Genomic DNA, 13212 nt, shown 5'->3' on the forward strand with positions numbered 1-13212 from the left:
GGCGGGAGGGATAGAGACACACGGGGCATGAGCGGGGGTTGGGAGGGATAGAGACACACGGGGCATGAGCGGGGGGTGGGAGGGAGGGATAGAGACACACGGGGCATGAGCGGGGGGTGGGCGGGACGGATAGAGACACACAGGGCATGAGCGGGGGTGGACGGGAGGGAGAGAGACACACGGGGCATGAGCGGGGGGTGGGTGGGAGGGGAGAGACAAATGGGGCATGAGCGGGGGGTGGGTGGGAGGGGAGAGACACACGGGGCATGAGCGGGGGTGGGTGGGACGGTTTGAGACACACGGGGCATGAGCGGGGGTGGGTGGGAGGGTTGAGAAATACCGGGCATGAGCGGGGGTTGGGTGGGAGGGGAGAGACACACGGGGCATGAGTGGGGGTGGGTGGGAGGGTAGAGACACACGGGGCATGAGCGGGGGGTGGGTGGGAGGGTAGAGACACACGGGGCATGAGCGGGGGGTGGGTGGGAGGGGAGAGACACACGGGGCATGAGCAGGTTGGGAGGGGAGAGACACACGGGGCATGAGCGGGGGTGGGTGGGAGGGGAGAGACACATGGGGCATGAGCAGGGGGTGGGGGGAGGGAGAGACACACACGGGGCATGAGTGGTGGGTGGGTGGGAGGACTAGAGACACACGGGGCATGAGCGGGGTATGGGTGGGCGGGTTAGAGACACACGGGGCATGAGCGGCGGGTGGGTGGGAGGTCTAGAGACACACGGGGCATGATCGGGGGGTGGGTGAGAGGGCTAGAGACACACGGGGCATGAGCAGGGGGTGGGTGGGAGGGCTAGAGACACACAGGGCATGAGCGGGGGTGGGAGGGCTAGAGACACACGGGGCATGAGCGGGGGGTGGGAGGGCTAGAGACACACGGGGCATGAGCGGGGGGAGACACACGGGGCATGAGCGGGGGGTGGGTGGGAGGGCTAGAGACACATGGGGCATGAGCGGGGGTGGGGGGGGAGAGAGACACACAAGGCATGAGCGGGGGTGGGGGGGAGGGAGAGAGACACACGGGGCATGAGCAGGGGTGGGGGGAGAGAGACACACGGGGCATGAGCGGGCGTGGGCGGGATAGAGACACACGGGGCATGAGCGGGGGGAGGGAGAGACACACACGGGGCATGAGCGGGGGGTGGGCGGAAGGGATAGAGACACACAGGGCATGAGCGGGAATGGGTGGGAGCACTAGGGGCATGAGCGGGGGGTGGGTGGGAGGGAGAGAGACACACGGGGCATGAGCGGGGGTGGGCGGGAGGGATAGAGACACACGGGGCATGAGCGGGGGTTGGGAGGGATAGAGACACACGGGGCATGAGCGGGGGGTGGGAGGGAGGGATAGAGACACACGGGGCATGAGCGGGGGGTGGGCGGGACGGATAGAGACACACAGGGCATGAGCGGGGGTGGACGGGAGGGAGAGAGACACACGGGGCATGAGCGGGGGGTGGGCGGGAGGGATAGAGACACATGGGGCATGAGCGGGGGGTGGGTGGGAGGGATAGAGACACACGGGGCATGAGCGGGGGGTGGGTGGGAGGGATAGAGACACACGGGGCATGAGCGGGTTTTAGAGACACACGGGGCATGAGCGGGGGGTGTGTGGGAGGGATAGAGACACACGGGGCATGAGCGGGGGGTGGGTGGGAGGGGAGAGACAAACGGGGCATGAGCGGGGGGTGGGTGGGACGGGCTAGGGGCATGAGCGGGGGGTGGGTGGGAGGGCGAGAGACACACGGGGCATCAGTAGGGGGTGAGGGGAGAGACACAGGGCATGAGCGGGGGGTGGGTGTTAGGGATAGAGACACACGGGGCGTGAGCGGGGGTGGGTGGGTGGGAGGGATAGAGACACCTGGGGGCATGAGCGGGGGGTTGGAGGGGAGAGACAAACGGGGCATGAGCGGGGGGAGGGTGGGAGGGCTATGGGCATGAGCGGGGGGTGGGTGGGAGGGCTAGAGACACACTGGGCATGAGTAGGGGGTGAGGGGAGAGACACACAGGGCCTGAACAGGGGGTGGGGGGAGGGAGAGACACACAGGGCATGAGTGGGTGGTGGGTGGGAGGGCTAGAGACACACGGGGCATGAGCGGGGGGGTGGGAGGGCTAGAGACACACGGGGCATGAGCGGGGGGTGGGAGGGCTAGAGACACACGGGGCATGAGCGGGGGGTGGGAGGGATAGAGACACACGGGGCATGAGCGGGGGGTGGGCGGGAGGGATAGAGACACACAGGGCATGAGCAGGGGGTGGGGGGACAAACAAAAACACGGACATGCCGCACGGACATGAGTTTGTGCGGCATATCCCGCTCCTCTGCCCTCCGCTGGCCACCGACACGGGGCATGAGCGGGGTGGGGAGGAGGGAGAGAGACACACGGGGCATGAGCGGGGATGGGGGGGAATGAGAGAGACACACGGGGCATGAGTGGGGGTGGGGGGAGGGAGAGAGACACATGGGGCATGAGCGGGGGTGGGGGGAGGGAGAGAGACACACGGGGCATGAGTGGGCGTGGGGGGGAGGCGAGAGAGACACACGGGGCATGAGCGGGGGGTGGGTGGGAGGGATAGAGACACATAGGGCATGAGCGGGAGTGGGGGGGAGAGACACACACAGGGCATATGCTGGGGGTGGGCAGGAGCTCTAGAGACACACGGGGCATGAGCGGGGGGACAAACAAAAACACGGACATGCCGCACGGACATGAGTTCGTGCAGCAGATCCCGCTCCTCGGCCATCCGCTGGCCACCGTGTGCAATGGCGTGAGCGGGGGGCTGGAGGAACAGGGGACACACGGAGCATGAGTGGGGGTGGGGGGGACAGGAAGGACACACGGGGCATGAGCGGGGGATGAGGCAGACACGGGCATGAGCGGGGGTGGGAGGAACAAGAGACAGACACGCTCCTGCTGACCTGACAAAGCCTCTCATGCGGGAAAGAAAGATGGCAGGCGTCTCTGAAGCCAGACGCACTGCTTGTTTTCACCGCATCCAATGAGAGAGCACGTCAGATGTCCGCGGACATCACACAAGCTGCTGGCCCAATCACTGTCCTGTCTGCGGAGCGAACAGGGAAGTCCGTCCGCGGACCGAACACAGATATCACTAATTTTTTTTTTTACCTACTTTTTTCAGCAAATTTGCAAAAGCACGCTTTCGGGACCAAGCCGCTGCTCCTGGTCCAAATTTGGTGAAAATCCGTCCAGCGGTTTGGGCTGTAGACGCAAGCAAAAAATGTTTCCCATTCAGTCTATGGGGAAAAAAAAAAGTTTTGGGACCCCCCCTATAACTTTGCCCCCCCGGACGAATCCTCACCAACCTTTGCAAAAATATTCCGAGTGACCCAAATACTTTTTTTGCAAAGATTGGTGAGGATTCATCCAGGGAGAGTGAAGTTATAAGCCACCCAAAAAGTGTTCTTCCTATGGAAACAGCAACTTAACCATAACTACATGGCCACTACCGTGGCTATGTAATATATAATATAATAGAACCATTTTCAACAATATGAAGGCCACAACATAAACACCTGCACCACACCGGCCTGAGACACTAACACTTGACCTAATACACAGAGGCCACAACACGTACACGAGACACCATTCAGACCGGCCTTACAAACCTGCTGCAATAATGTTCTGCTATGACCGAAGTGTCCTCCTCACGTAGAGCTGCCAGAAGTTCAAGAAATTCAGGTCCAACCCCTCTTGGGTTCCGAACATAACACTGCCACACCCGCACATACCCTGGCAAAAACCTACATCCGCCACGCCAATAGAACAAGTTGTCCTAAATGAATCCCTCACCATGTGCTCCAGACGGAACTCCATACTTCCATTATGTATGATTTCCATGCCTCCATAGCACACCATTGCTGGGATGCACTTCTTCCCAGTCCAGCTACCGCAGACCAAAACGCAGTTCAATATTGCTACGAAGTCCAATTCTGTGCGACTCCTTTCCAGAAACGAAAGCCAATGTAACTCTGTTCTCTACGCACTGCACACGCAATGCATTCCAAATCCCCTTTGCATTCCAGTTCCTCACAATGGGACGTTTCCTGAAGGGCGGTTGATGTCATAATTATGCTCACCGGCCCCGCGGGGGTAACATCACTGCTGTTACAGTGACTGCGGCAACATTTCAGGAGTCCATGATGCAGCGTATCCCCCGCGCCGGCGCCCTCATTCAATGTGACCATCAGAAACCCCAATGTATTACAGGCCTCCTGGTAACACGCAACTCCAGCACATACAAATTCTTCAGTGTGCCTCCACCTTCGCTGGACACCACCCGGCCGCCGGCCCAGTACATGGCCAGAGAAGGCACGCCTTGCCACCCTCCTGTACTGCTTGACATGCACAGTCCTCTGTGCCCCCAGCGACAGGCGCAGTGTGGATAAGAAACAGCGCCAGCTGCAACTCGAGCCGCTGCTTCACTGCGCTCCTGTACTGCACAACAGACCATGTGCACTCCGGCCCTGGCTGCAATGCTAAAACAGGGGCCACCTGCCTTCAGCACCACCCAGCCTGCTGAAGATTAGCTCCCAAGTCCAGATTCCTGGAGCTAAGTACTGCTGGTACCAACACCATGGGACATGAGCAACGGAGGGCGATGTCCTGACTATGCTGCTGCCCCCTCCACGACAGATCCCATCCTCGTCGCCAGTGAAATGATGTAGTTCCGCAGTAAAGACCAACCTGAGCCTGCAGGTAAGTTTGCCGGAAGGTTTATTCAGTATCTAGTATGTAAAGGAAGCATAGTCAATAGGATAGTCAGTAAAACACTGGCACATCCGATAGAGCCAGCTTCCATACTCCAACTGTCACCCTGGAACCCCAAGCTTCAGATAACAACAACCCCAGTACTCCACACTGACATCACACGTTCCACTGTCAGTGACATCACCATCTAAGAAGGACATTACAACATATATATTTCTAATCTGGTCAAGTAATCTTGAAGAGTTGCTTAAATTTAAATTATGTTTGGAAAGTCAGGACACTAATATTAAGTTAACATTATGGTGGAACCATACCAAATATATTTTTCTAGGCCTACTAATAAAACATTCTGAATTGTACATTAAACTGACCGATAGACATACATGTTCACATGTGAACAGTAATCAACCAGCAAGATTAAGGATGAATTTACCACTGGGTCAATTTTTACGCATACATACAAGCTGTACATACATATCAGATTTTGAGAAGCATTCCAGTATCTTGAAGGTTAGATTGAAATAATAAACTACTGCAGAATACTAATCAATCAAACTTATCGACATGCACATTATAGTAACAGATAGGTTCTGCTTAATAAACAGTAAAAGTACTGGCAATGAATGATTTGTGTGACCACATTTTCCCAAGTTTATAATGAGATCAGCCAGGTAATAACATAGTACTGCGATCCGCTACAAACTGATGAAAAGGCGCTGCCAAAACCTCGGTTTTAATCCAAGAGGAGAACGAATATTCAACAAAACCTGCTGAGAAGGTATCCTGGATACAACACAATGTCCTTTGACTATGTCATGTGGGCTTGCACAAATACATGGGCACTATCCATGTGGGCATTGCACTAATTGTGAACATACACAACTTATAAAATCCTTTGAATGCAACAATGATACTTGGCTGCTGATCTGTTTCACCAAGTTTCAAACAAAACAAGGAGTATATGCTCTAATGTGTCTATGTAATGCCCTATCTGTAGGTGTATGACCTCACGCAAAATCACCAACCACAGTAATGGACATGAAGTATGAGATGTGATGGGTGAATAAATTATGTTCCAGAGAAACACATTTTCGATGATGATGGGCAATGGAACATTTACAGAATATGCAATGCTATAGGAAGAGAGCTATTTGTATTTAAGCTAATGCTGACACAGCACCAAACACTGCTATTCAAATGATGCATAAGTATGGATTAAATGCATACACCCTTATGGCGACCAAGTACATTCTGACACCAGCAAACTAGATTCCTACGCCACCTGACATTGACATGCCAGCCTGATTTAACTCTAGTACCTAGATGCAAACCAAAAGCTCCTCGGAAAAGCACTGCCCAAATGACAAAATGTTCTGGATTTGAGAGATAAACAAACGTGATCTAAGGATGACATTCAGAATTACAGATTCAAACAATAGATTCATTGAAGAATTTACTTTGTTTTCAGCACTCAACACATATTAACTGTGTTGGGCTTAAGAGGAAGTACATATGAGTGTTTATAAGTGGGATACTTAATTAGTTGTAAGTCAGCAGAAAATATAACAAAACAAAGCCTTGTGTTATAATTGATTTATGCTTAATTTTTGAGAGTCAAAGATGATTACGGTGCCGTCAAGATGCCATTATAATATAATCAAGAAAAGCTAAGTGAAGCTTTTTAAGTAATTAACAAATGATTGCCTAAGAAGTACAAATATAACAGCCTCAATAATGAGTAGTAGATGTGATAAAACAGCTCTGTTGTCCTTCCCTAGGCGGTTCTTCTTTGATGGCCTGTCCACCATGATGGTAGGTCCAACAGCTTTTGTAAAAACAGCAGTTAAGAGGATCATTGTTTTTTAAAAATAATATTACATTCCCTATTGGTGATTGGTATGGTGTACATAAGGAGTGTAAACCTCCCTCAGCCCTTGTCAGGGATGGTCCCCATGGAAACAGCCATCTCCATACCCCAGGCCATGTGGCTAGTAAGGGGCAAAAATAATCCTGAATCCTATAGCCCCTATTTTCTGGCCCCGCCAGAGGTTAGAGTGTAAACCACTCTCAGCCCTTGTCAGGGATGGTCCCCATGGAAACAACCATCCCCATACCCTTGGACATGTGGCTAGGGAGGGGGGATGAACTGTAAATAAAATCACTGTTTAATAGTGAGTCCTTACCATACCCCTTTCATGAGACACAGAGACCAATATGGATGTTTGAGGGATCGCAACAGGGATCTCTCTATATTTCTAAAAACATAAAGTCTCTTTCTTATAGAACATTCCTCTTCCCTGTCCACCTGGCATGGGTTCTATCTGAGGGATCTGCTCCGTCAGTCCACCCTCCCTTAAAGTGGTTGGAGGGGGAGGTTGGACGGGGACTCATATGGTGGAACTGACAGAACAGACCCCTTACCGCTGCCTGGCACCACCCATTGAAAAGAGAGGCTAGGAGATGGCCCCAGTGGATGGCCCCTCCCCAAAGTTGGCCTCTGTCAGGCCTCCACTTTACTCACTTGCTTCACGCCAGGGTAAACCCCAAAAATGTCTTTCCCCTATCCCTTTCCTCTTTCCTGATCAATTATCCCAAACTATGCACATTCGCCCTACTGAACTATTAATATTACCTCTAACTATTAAACTACATAATTGGAACTATAAACAAACACCTAACTATACATTTAAACATACATTTATATATACAACACACAATTTATTAAAATATAATATATTACATTAGGGTGACTGCTGCAGTAAACCCCCCTCTTCAGTACTTTTGGGTGCTTTCCTCTGGCGGTCTGCCCCATGGTGGGAATAGGGGCAGTGCTGGGCTCTGTTGTCCTTCCCTAGGCGGTTCTTCTTTGATGGCCTGTCCACCATGATGGTGGGTCCATCCAGTCTGCCCATACAGCCCAGTGCACACAAACAGTGCTTATGCAGCCCCCAAGTGGTGTGGGTGCCAACCATGTTCACTTCTGTGCCCGCAGCCCTTTCTCACATTCTTGGGTGGCCCCATTCCCTGAGGGGGGTAAGGGGGCGTCCATGAATGTTGACATGATGTGTGGACCTTTGTTATTTTCCAGAAGGCCCCGTGCTCCAGGGATGCACAAGTTGCAACGGACACTCATACTGGGCCTGTGGATAATACTTGCTCGGCCCAAACATGTGGCCCAGTGTTTTTATAGGTTTCTTTCCACAATGGGGTGCTGCTTGAGGAAATTATTTGATTTGATTTGAATTTATAAGGCGCCATAGCCCACAGGCATCAGGGTACCAAAAATAACCCATTAAAGGTGGGGGAAGCAGAATAGACAGACAGTCCTAACCAAACCAGCACTAATAAAACAGGCTGGTCTTCAGTCCTTTCCTAAATTTCAAGAGATCCATCAGCTACCTAAGCGTTGTTGCTTAGGTAGCTGATTCAAAGCATGGCAGCACGGACAGCAAAAGATCTACCCAAGCCCCTAGCTCGTCTACTTTTAAGAATGGAGAGATATACTGACTGACATGCTCTGGTACTTCTATAATGATGCTGAATTTTAACACATTCTCTCAGGTAGTCAGAAACCTTACCATACAGACATCAAAGAACAATGGTCATGGCTTTAAAGCGAATTTTTTTTTTCTACCAAAAGCTAATTTAATTCCCTCCAAAGTGAGAAGATAGGCTAGTGTCTCGGAATCCGCTTAGCTATGTGCACTGCATCGTTCTGCAAGATTTTGAGACGCCTGATACAATTTTTACTGTCTCCAATCATCAAAACATTGCAGTAATCGATCCTTTGCATTATTAATGCATGCACAAGGATTGTGCAATTTGCCTCTGTTAATTACGGTTTAACTCTCCTGAGCAGCTTGAGAAAGTATTGAGCTTTATTACAGACATGGTCAATGGGAAGATTTGTATTCAAAGAAGAGTCAAATATCACCCCCAATGTCCTAACACTATCCACAATTTTGATGGGATCATTTTCAATACAAAAGCTCTCATACTGGCAATCCAATTTGGATCTGGCCTGGGGGGAACCAAATGGCATGAGCTCACTTTTAGTAGAGTTCAAACACATCCCATTATTAGCCATCCAATATTGGATTGCTGCGTAGAATATATTAATATACTCCACATCCTCTAAATACGTGATGCTCAACTCAAAGACAAGTTGGGTGTCATCCGCATAATTTGTAAAATGCACAGATAACTAAGTAACTTGCATTGATGAATCAGTTCCCGAAACAACAAAAAGATCTTTGAAGCAGACTACCTCAAAAGAACCTCTTACGACACAGTGTCCCCAGATTCCCACTGCTAGTATATTTTCACTACCTAAAAACACAAAAAGTGTTAAACAAACCTGTCTCCGACTCGCGTGGCCCACAAAAACAGCATTATCGTGCCATGTTCTTTCTGGAGAGGAGCGCCTGCTACCTTTTTTGAAATATTAGCAAGGAACTTGGGGTTGGTCACCCTGAGTTACCTGGGGGCAACCAGACCTGGACTCCCTGCTCACTGTGCTCAGAGAGGCACAGCTTCACCAACAAGGCTGAAACACGTGTATGAGGTTGCTGTTGGTGCTCTTGTTCAGAAAGGAATTGCCATAGCATTTCGGTGCTGGACTGCCCATGTGGGCGGGACAAAGACTGATATGCAAATGGATATTTCCCATCTGTGAAAGGTACAGTGAGCAAAAAGCGTGGGCTGCAAACTCTCATCTCAGAAGAGGTTATCATGCCATGTTCTTTCTGGAGAGGAGCGCCTGCTACATTTTTTGAAATATCTTCACTTAGATAAATAAAAACGGATGACTTTAAACTTGTGGAACACACTCATGAAGGAAAAAAAGCGATATGTCACCTATACACGACTTCAGAAATGGTTGATAAACTACTAATTGGGGCCTCAGATACACTTTACAAACAAGGCTTTGATTTGATTTTCTTAAAAACCGATGACAAATTTCAACACTTTACTACTCAACCTCAGAATCTACTGAACGACCAGCGCAACTCAAATCAAGCAGCTGGCTCGGCGTTAAATTTCAGTAAAGAAATTCCATCTGGGCCTTGCAATTTACCTTTACAACAAATAAACCCTGCTCCAAGTGCAAAGAGTCAAGGTGGCTCAACATCAAGTTTCACTGCTTTTTCTCCAACAAAACCTGACTCATCTCGCCGCCCAAATGGCCCACTGTCAAAAGGTGGCATGTCTTTTTCCTTAGCCCACGAAGCAACAACATCGTCTCAACAACAAGAGACCAGGCTTGACCTAAAACAACAATCCTGGTCATGGCTCCCAAAAGCTCTCACTGAAAGACTCCAAAAATAGCCACCATCTCACCAGCATATCGCTCAAGGCTCTTCATCACTTTCTTTGGGCTGCTGGAATACAAGGGGCTTTCACCACTTGACTATACCGGCTGCCATTGACCTAGGTCGCTTTGACATCCTATGCCTTCAACAATAGTGGCTCCAAAACAAACCAACTCTGGACGGCTTTGAATCAGCTTTTTCACCAGTGAATGTCGCGGCAAGGGGCCGTCCCTCTTCGGGACTGCTAATCGCTGTCTGTATTGGAAGCGGCTTGCAGATCGAGAAAATACTTTTGGTTAACCCATTTATCTTAACAGCACTTCTTTCTTGGTCACAAATAGAAAGAACGACAGGCAAAATGTGTTCGACTGAGCTGGTGATCGCAACCATTTATTGGAATCCGAAAGGGATCCGAACAGATACCCTGTTGGAGTTGGTCACAGCAACAATCGACTCAACCTTCACAGATTTTCGAGGTGCTGACTTACTGATCTCTGGTGACCTAAACATGACCTGCCCACCTGTGACCCCTGGCACCTCAATTACAATTGACACCCACGCAAAAACTCGAGGCAAGGCATGGTGTAATCTAATGACATCAAGAAACCTCTTTAATATGACCACAGTACTTGGGGACCCAAACTTTGCACCAACATGGGAAAGGGGGCGCTCAAATGTTATTATTCATTACATCTTCGCTTCACAATCCTTTCTACCAAATGTATCTGAAGGAAATGTGATAAAAACCACTCAGCGAAAAAACCATAACCTCTTGTACATAAAGTCGGCCTCATCCACCACAACAACCGCTTACTTCGAGCCAGCTGTAGAACCAACTGGAAACGGAAATCGCCTGCGTTTGTCTGCTAACAATATCAAGACACTAACCAGAATTTATACAACTACAGAAAACAATTTGATTTGTTTGTCTGCAGAAAAGTCTATTACAGACCTCTCCTCGAACCATTCAGAGGTACAACCAGTAGGGCTAAGATAACAGGCAAAACCCAGAAACCTCACATTCACACCTTTGAGCCTCTTTTGGCACTAAACCGAAACAAAGTTTGGAAAGCCAAAAGGCTTACAGCCTGAGTTAACACCGCCCAGAGCAGGGCTAGTGTAAAAGAGGCAGTGAGGAGCTACAAATCTTGGCTGAGATCCTACCGTCTGGTCCTTTATCAACAGGACTCTGTTGAAATGTTACACCGAATAACAGAAGCACATTTCATTGAATTCTGGAAGCTAATTAGACCATTGGGCAATGTTCCAGATGATCTATTAACAAATGGAATCTCTGAACAAAGTTGGGTAAGATTCTATTGAAAGCTGGTTGAAGCCCCTACGTCGGCCCTTGAAACATCATTACCAAACAATTCCTCATCATGGTTGGATCTTCACAACATCAAAGAGATAAGGCTGTGTTTAGCTAAGCTCAAAAACTCTAGAGCACCAGGGCCTGATGGCATTACTCTTGTGGACTTAAAAAGTTTGCCGGTTGAATGGTCCAACTTGCTGAGCTTAATATTCTAAAGATGTTCAAAATTAAGAAAATAATTTATAAGAAAGTATTTGGCCAGTGGCACTTCTTGATGTAATCGGAAAAGTCTACGGCAGCCTGCTATTAAAAAAAAATTCCATCTGTGGGCAAAAGACGCTCCTTGTGCAGATCCCCTTGAATCAGGATTTAAGAAAGTAACCGGCAGCGTAGTCAATGCCAAAATCTTCGAAGGCAGCCCAAAGTTCTATTTGGTGTTCATAGATCTAACGCAGGTCTTTGACCTCGTCAACAGGTCCAAACTCTGGCTAAAGCTAGACTCTTGGAACTGTCCCGCAGAGATTGTAGGGCTGTTAAAAGCCCTCCCCACTGACACCAGCATTTCTGTGCAGTTGAGTAAAGCTGGTTTACTTTCTTCGGTGATATCCAAAACACGAGGAGTAAAGCAGGGCTGCCCTTTGGCTCCGGCCCTCTTCCTGGCTTATTTTGGAGATTATAAAGAAGCAAACGCCCAGACCAGATCTTTTCCTCCAACAATTTGCCACAATAAGGTGCCGCGTCTATTATATGCAGACGACTTGATCCAACTGGACAAGTCAGCCATTGGCTTGCAACGACAGTTGGCCTCTCAGGCGAAGAATACGGCGGACAAAGATCTGGAAGTAAATAAATCCAAAACAAAGATCTTGGTCTTCGAAAGACTCAAAAAAATAAAAAAAAGCAAACGAAAAATGGTATCCAGAAGGGTCCACAGTTGAACAAGTTTTGGAATTCAAATAACTAGGTGGTATGGTGGACAGCACAAAAAAAGAAAATTCAATGAAAATTCACCTACACAAAAAAATGCAGAACCTAACTGCCCAAGTTAAAATCCTCGACAAGAAGTATGGCCGCTTCAATTTGCTTCCGATAATAAAATTCTCTCCTGCCAAAGTGATACCATCTATCACACAGGGGGCAGAGGGCCTGTTGTTCCTTCCAAAATATATTTGGCTTACATTAGAAAGCCTATTTTGGCAATCAGTACTAAACCTGCCTAAATCAACACCCATGATTTTGATTAGGCGAGAACTGTCTCTAACCTCACTCGCGTCAATCGTGGCCAGAAACAGCATCATGCTGTACCGGAAAACCATTGACTTGTCAAGCCCCCCAATTCTTTCCCTGCTAAGGTCAGAGATGAGCGCTGGAAAATGTAAATTGCTATCTCAATGGGAAAGGAACTGTAAAGAAAACTTGGATATGTGCAGAAGTTCGATTGAAGCGCTTCTACAAATTCCTACAAAAACAAAAATTACTTGATGAACTTGATTGGATTTCAACTTTAGAGAAAGCTCTCACTTATAAACTGACAGCCCATTTACCGCCTACAGCACGAAAGCTAAACGTCATACAGCCTTTCCTTAAAAGACATCCTACTAAAAAATGTAAGATCTACACTATTAAGAGCACCATTAAACCTTTTACTATCGAACGAGATAGTGAAGATTAGAGGGGCATTTTTCACTAACAGCTGTCACTTTTGTGATTCAATTTCAGATCCTGAATCAATACGCCACCTGCTATTGTCTTGCCCTGGAACCCATCGCTTTCGAACTCCTTACTTGTCCCATCATTTGGCTAAATCATATGTCAGTGAAGAAGATTTATGGTGTTCGCGTTTGAT

Source organism: Ambystoma mexicanum, chromosome 3p (assembly GCF_040938575.1).
Source record: "Ambystoma mexicanum isolate Mex_15411 chromosome 3p, UKY_AmexF1_1, whole genome shotgun sequence".
Lineage (NCBI taxonomy): Eukaryota > Metazoa > Chordata > Amphibia > Caudata > Ambystomatidae > Ambystoma > Ambystoma mexicanum.